The 7,403-nt window shown below is 43.3% G+C and overlaps 1 long non-coding RNA gene across 1 annotated transcript; it reads left to right on the forward strand.

Moving 5' to 3' along the window:
• The first annotated feature begins 266 nt into the window (after nt 1–266).
• Nucleotides 267–7,168, forward strand: LOC138569063 (uncharacterized). Its single transcript, XR_011303095.1, has 3 exons — nt 267–330; nt 4,368–4,418; nt 7,135–7,168. It is a non-coding gene; the product is annotated as an uncharacterized lncRNA (long non-coding RNA).
• The last annotated feature ends 235 nt before the right edge of the window (nt 7,169–7,403 follow it).

Genomic DNA, 7,403 nt, shown 5'->3' on the forward strand with positions numbered 1-7,403 from the left:
TCTAAATAGAAACTGCATTTTGTTTGTAGTAAGGACAAAAGAAAGCAGTGTTTCGCACTAAATATATGCTTACAATATTTAGGTTGGAAAAAATATAGTGAGATTAATGTGTACAGTTGGTTGGGGGTCAAGTGTTCGAATCTGAACTCTCGTTGGACCATCTATTCAACCAGGGTCCTCTGCTAGACAGGCATGTGTTAAAAAGCTCACTGCTCAAGTATATCTCACCTTTACTACATTAACATTTTCTGAACTTTCTTTTAGGAGGAAATTACTATGAAAATTGGCGAGGTTCTGAAACAATTGCGTGACCCTATCAGAAACCTGCTGGTAAACCCAACCGATTGTCTTTATATCTGTTTGTCAATTTATTTCTTCTTCGGTTCATACAAATGGAGTGATGTCATACACCCATGCAACACAGAGAACAATTAAAGGGCTTTACACACACAGATCATCCCTGCAGAACACAACGCTATTGGTGCTTATAAAGCACAAGAGTAGCTATACAGCCATATAGAGGACTCTGAATGCTGGAAGGCTGAAGGAATGACTCAGGGTGGCCGGTGGACATGAGCCGGGAGGCTTCAGCAAACGCCTCTTTATCAGGAGGATTTGGGATGTTCCTAATTGAGGATGGGAGGGGGCCTGCTTGAAGGTGCGTGATTTCCGACCCTTTCTATAGGAATGTAATGTAATATAAAGTGGCCTCTCCGTCATTCAGATTCTTGAGTTCCTCATAACATTTGTAGCCCAGCACTGTACATTTATCAGCCAGTCACAAACAAGTGCGCCTGCAAGTCAGATTGTGCACTTGTGTTCCACACACACTAGAAGCTGCAGCTTTTAACAAAATGCGATTGCCTTTAAATCGTTCAAAAATATTGGCACACGCGTCTAGCAGCCTCCTAAACACCTTTTTTTCTAATTTGGAAAGCAATCCTCACTCTTTATTTTTTTAGGATGTTCTTACAGACTGACTTCTCTTAAATACATTTTATGTCTAACAAACCATTTAATGAGCACAGATGCAATTTTGGATTAATTTCTCTAACCTTCACATATTTTAAAACCCTTTATTGAATTGGCAAATACATTCTCAAGAGCATTCCCGGCGAGCACGGGACTTAAAACCTCAAACCTTCCCAGTTGTTTCTGATATTGACAGCCCACATTCTCCCTCACCAAATATTCTCTTTTTTATTTCCACAATACAGATGTTACATTTGTTAAGACGCTGCACCTGCAAATCATCATGGGAGATACAGACGCATTCACAGGCCCTAAGGCACCAGGCTGCATTCTTAATTAAAAAAAAAAAACAGCTGGACCCCCCCACCCCCAAACCAAGAAAATGCCCCTATTCCACTGCTTTCCCACCAAACATTTTTGTGAACATCTGTTTGCAGGATCGGATTGTCCACTTGAGAGCAAATGATGGAATGTGCATTATGGGAAAGCTGATGCTGGTTGCCATTTGGTTTATGTGTTTCCTAGCTTTTGAACCATTGGACGGATTTGCATTACAGTTTCCAGGTGTTTGCTTCTAGTTCTGGAAAGGTTCATGCAGATTGGTGATTATGTTCACAAGCTATAAACAATATCATTTTCCTAAAGTCAATGATGTTTCACCATAGCTATAACATTAATAACTACCTACATATGCTTATAGCGCTATATATATAGTTATTGATATAAAGCAAAGCTAACCAAAATAGTTTGCAGACTGACCAGCAACTGAATACCCCCACGAGTGTAAATACCCGGGTCACTCTTAACCATAAACCTTTCAGCTTCTCTCCACTCACTATTGCTGAAGTTGAAAGCATCATTAATAAACTTAAACTGTCCAACTGTCAAGGCGACACTTGCCCAGCCCCTATCATTAAAGAGGCGTCACATGATCTAGCCCCATTCATTACTGCCTTTATAAATTTGTCTTTCAAAACAGGTATAGTCCCAGACAACCTAAAGGACGCTTGGGTCATCCCCTTGCTCAAAAAACCTTCACTTGATCTTAGCATATCAACTAATTACAGGCCCATCACCACAGTCCCCTATATGATCAAAATATTGGACCGAGCTGCTTATTTGCAGATCCAGGACTACCTTGAAGCTAACAAACTCCTCGGCCTTAGGCAATCTGGTTTCCGGCCAAGACACAGGACGGAAACCGCCCTCATTGACCTAGAAACTCAGTAGATTTATCAGCAGCCTTTGATCTGATGAACCACCAAATCCTCTGCTAGCACCTTATATCTGCTGCCCACTTTTCAGACTCTGTCACCGCCTGGAGCAGATCCTTCCTAGATAACAGATCTATGCTGGTATTTTCCCTGTCAGCATCTGTAGTACCTTCTCCCACTGACTGTGGTGTACCCCAAGGATTATGTGTGTCACTGACACTCTATAATGTATTCACCAAACCTCTGTTTGATGTTCTTGACAATCTGGGTGTCTCGTACACGAACTACACCGATGACACCCAGATACTCATCCCCATCACGGGTGATTACGCGGTGGACACTAAATCCTTGAACAACGTCTACACGGTTATTCAGGCATGGATGGCTCAACACGAATTCTGCCTCAATGACGTTCACTATTGATGGCAACGACATTAAGGTCTTCAAGGATACCAAAACCTTAGGAATCTACCTCGATTCCACACTATTACGGTCCAGACAAACCAACTCTGTTTACTCAGCTTCTGCGTATACATGAAAACTTATTACAGCCTGTTGACCATTCTTGACCACTGCCAATTGCACCACCCTGGCTAGAACACTTGTCATGTCTAAGATCGACTACTGCAGCACCCTATATCTAGGGACTAGCCAATCTAACCTAAATAGACTGCCAGTCACACAGAACAATGCAACTAGAGCTGCCTTAAACATACCCAGAAATCAGCACATCTCTGACCACAGACGTAATCTACATTGGCTCCTTGTCACGCAAAGAATCCAGGCCCCTATTTATCTGGCCAACCGACTCACACCTCACACCTCTACCCAACCTTTGAGAGCTGCCCAAGCACACAGATTATCCCTTCCTAGATTTAAGCTTCAGAAAGCTGGCGGGGTGAGCTTCCCGGTCTGAGCCACTAAATTATGGAATACCTTACCTAACTCTATTAGAGCTGAGCCCTCCTTCCAATCTTTCAAGGGTAAAACGAAATTGTGGATTACAGCCGCCCAAGACATCTGAGACACCTATCACTGCATCTCGTATACTGCCCCCTCCTGACCTGCACTGTGATTGCCTCTATGCATTCTACCTGTACATAATTATTGTAATCCCCATTGTTTTTAGACGACTCATTCTCTTGTAACTTCCTGTATATTTTATCATGCTTGTACATGTTATACTGCAGATCAACCTGCTCTCTGTCTGTAAACTTTGTAGATCTACCTGTTCTCTGCTGAAAAGGTTGTCTCTGTAACCTAAGATAGCCGCCCAAATGCCTGTGGGCCCTGCACGCTACGCAAATAAATAAAATACGAATATAAATATGAATGCACTACTTCACATAGATAATAGTGATACATAATAGTGCATACCCTGCTGGACTGCATCTCATTTTGGTAGACATTAGTAATGAAGCATATTCATAGGTGACCATTACTCTCTCCCCCTCTAGATAGCACCCTGATGCTCCCCATCGAGGGGTTTGGATGTACTCGCATAAGCCAAAGCAGGGGTTAGACAGATTGAATGAATTCTGCGCTGCTGCTGTGTCATGGACATTGGCAGTATGGCAGTGAATGAGGCAGCCAGGAAGTGATATTTCACTATGTGTTTCCTTTCACTCTCTTGTGTAGGGCCCGGAGGCTATGCCTGGTGTCATGGGCAGAGCGCAGACGTTCGGGATAGTGAAGCGTTGCTGGAATGACATTGTGTTCTGCTTCCAAATTATTGCCACTATGACTGTTTTGTTTTCTAGGAAAATGTATGAGTTACCACTAGAGAGTGAAGTGTTTCCTTTGACATGAGCTGTCAAACGGGGCTATCCTCAAAAATCGCCCAGGGGTTACATTGTTAGAATGACATTAGAGTGACTGTGGACTGAAGGGACTATTTATTTGAGATAATCCGAGATCCACATGTCACTGGAGAACATTAAAATTGCCACAACTTAAATGCAAAATCTTCCATAATCACAACAAAGGATGTGATATGCGTTTTACGAACTATTTGGCGATGATATCGTAAAAACACAGAATTCAGTGGCTATCTTGGCATCTGTGTCACATATCCTTATTAATACGGTTTCTCATTTGTGATGATGCTTAATAAAGTATGATGTCATCAACATTTGTATTCATTATTAACAAATAATTATCTTCTTTTTCAAACTATTTTAGGTGCAGCTCGGTGTTGAGGAGCCGCTCTTCGATGTGGTGTGTAAAGTGCTGGTAAGACAACCCTCTATGCTTTATTCTGTGTTTGTTCCCTAATGTAAGATGGCATTAGCCTGTGACACGCCTCATACTCAAGCAACACCCAGGATCCCGAACTTTCTGTTGATTAAAGTCGTTAATATTTCCTGGACACCTGATTTTTTGGAAGCCCAAAGAATGAAACCCCATTTTATCTGCATGAAATACTGTTGAAAACTTGTTTAAAACAAGACCATTAACCTATTGAATTGCACTATCTATGGTTGGAATGGATTGTCCAACACTGCTCTGTAGATTGTGGGAAGTAGCCGTCAAAGTGGGACAAGTCCCGTTTTGTCCGTTATGTCCATGGAAAATTTGCAGTATGTGTGTGCTGCCCAGTTAAGTCGCTTGGATGCATCTGCTTGTACGTGCCAACAACCCTCTGTAATACCTCTTGCTTTGCTTGAACTTCACTACAACTTCCAACAGCCCTAGACAGCATAGTCAAGGCTGAAAGATCATGGGAGGTGTAGGCTTCAACATCTGGAGTGCCTCATCTTGCTCGCAACAGATCTAGGGCCTGATCACGACTTTGGCGGTAACGCTTAAATCCAGCGGTAGCGTTATTACCACTAGATTTAAGGGTCCGCCAAATCAGGACTTCAGCGGATTTCACCCCAGCTCTGAGCTGGGGGGAAATCCGCTGAAAATTTGCGCTATTACCGCCGGTAAGAGAGCGAAAATTCCCCATTGAACCCAATGGGGAAATGGGTATTCCCGAATGGGCTCAATAGGGAATGGGGATTAACATTACTGCCAAACTCGTGATCCGGCGCTATTAGCACCGGGGAGTTTGGCGGTAGGGCTAATACCGCCAGCGGTAATACCACCGGCGTTACCGCCAAAGTCGTGATCAGGCCCCTAGTGTGAACTGTGCCCAGTGTGTTCTATAAAGAAGCTGAGGTAATGCACAGCTCCCTGACTTAGATGTTAACAAGGGAAATATTCTTGTGTTGGCGGATATCCATCATAGAGTCCTTCATCATCAGACTGATTTTTTTATCGTAAGTATGTCTTTCTCCTCATATGGCCTTGGGAGTAGATCATGCAGTGACTACTTCTCCTTTTTGAGTTTACTTCTCTCACCGTTCATCATCAGTGCTGCGTGTGTTTTGGGTTTGGAGAGGGTAAGTAAGGTTGAAATGACAGTGAAAATCGTGTGGAGGGAGAACGGTGGAAAAAATAAGGAAGACATGCCATATCCTCAGTACAATCGCATAGGAATGAGAAGACTGAATCACATCTGGAATGTAGTGGACATCACAGTAGTGAACAGTCCCATTAGTGGGATCACTAACAGTCCTAGGGATCAGCATATCAGCAGGAACAACTATTCTGGGTGATTTTACAAGAGCTGAAGAAGGACAGTCCAGCTTCAAACTCAATTGTCTAACATTTTGCCAGACTGCGTTATCTGTACCTATCGCACATGGGATTGTTCTATATCAACTGTAATCAATGGCATTAAAGGACATGACTGGTTAAGGCCCCTAAGCATATTAACTTCAGTAAACAAACATCCTGCAGAAGGACTGGGCACATGACTGAATGAGAGGTTAGTGTTTTGTTGGTCAATTATCCAGAAAATATATCATGTGAGCGGGAGCCCGCAGTTGGTCTATTATTTTGAGCAGTAGTGGTTTCCCTGGGATGATTTCTCAAGCGTGCAGTACTGGACCATGATCTGCTCATGCGGGCAGGGTGAGGCTAGGGGGTTGCCAGTGTAATCATCATGAATTACCTATTCCTGCTGCCTGCACAAAGGTTCCATCCTCAGGGTGTGGTTTCAGAGGATACGGCCTTAAATTGGATGAATACAGTAAGGACCATAAAACATCAGGATAGGATTTTAATTTGGGGCATGTCTCAAGACACATAATATAAGACCTTTTTAAGAGGGCTGACTATGGAAAGAGGGAGAGGCTTAAACAATATGGAAGTGAATGGGAAGCACTAAGACTTACTGTTGGCTGGGCTCTTACCAGTGCTAATGCCTAAAACATTAAAATACTTTACATCACTAGGACAACAAGCGCCTATCCTCCAGCTGGCAGTGCCCCTCATCTGTGAGCTCACTCCAGGTCTCCCCAGTCGAGTGAGCTGTCACATGATGCTGGGACGTGAAGGGAAAGCAGGCTGTTTCCATTCCTGCATCAGTCGTCGTTCCCTGACTCCTAGTCCAGCACCGCACACATGAGTATAAGCAATAGGAGATTGAGGGGCTAAGGGTGGACATCTGGGTAGGGTAGACTCTGCCCACTCTCCACTCAGCTGTCATTCAGACAGCTACCAGGAAGCAGTCTAGTTGCCTTCGGCTGGTGTCAGGGGCACTGGGGACAGAAAGGAGAGAATGCAGTATGGGAAGCTCCAGCTGCTACATATCTGGCTGGCTACCCAGTCAGATGGCCACCTCCCCCATGCCAATGACTGGCTCTGAGTGTGTTGAGGAAAGTGGTTGTGAAAGGTAGCACAGTGTTGATGGAGCTCTGCTTCAGATAGGCACTCTGCACTCAGAACTGGATGTGGCATGGGGTTTCTGAGCAATCCCTTTGGCAGCCTTTTGTTAAACCTGGGAGGTTAATTTCCCATAACGTTGACACTCAGCGACCATATCACTTGGTGTGTGGCTATTGTAATCATGATAACCCTCTTTTACTGCAAAACGCTTAATGCTTGTTTTTCCCTTCAGGGAGATCTTCTGCTAAAGCTTGGAGACCTGGTGGTAGGTCCAGTTACACATTTCCTTTTGCTGCATTCACGCTTAGCAACTAATGAGTACATAATAATATTAATATTGTAATTTAATATTGGCATGTATTTATTATGTATTATATTATGTATGCATTTATTATGTGCATTCAATGCAGAATTAAGCAGTGCAGAATTAAGAGGTTCAGCTAATTAACATAACTAAAACTTTTATGGGACTTAATTTCATTTGAATTAAAGCTCATGCAT

This window comes from Ambystoma mexicanum, chromosome 2q, assembly GCF_040938575.1.
Source record: "Ambystoma mexicanum isolate Mex_15411 chromosome 2q, UKY_AmexF1_1, whole genome shotgun sequence".
Lineage (NCBI taxonomy): Eukaryota > Metazoa > Chordata > Amphibia > Caudata > Ambystomatidae > Ambystoma > Ambystoma mexicanum.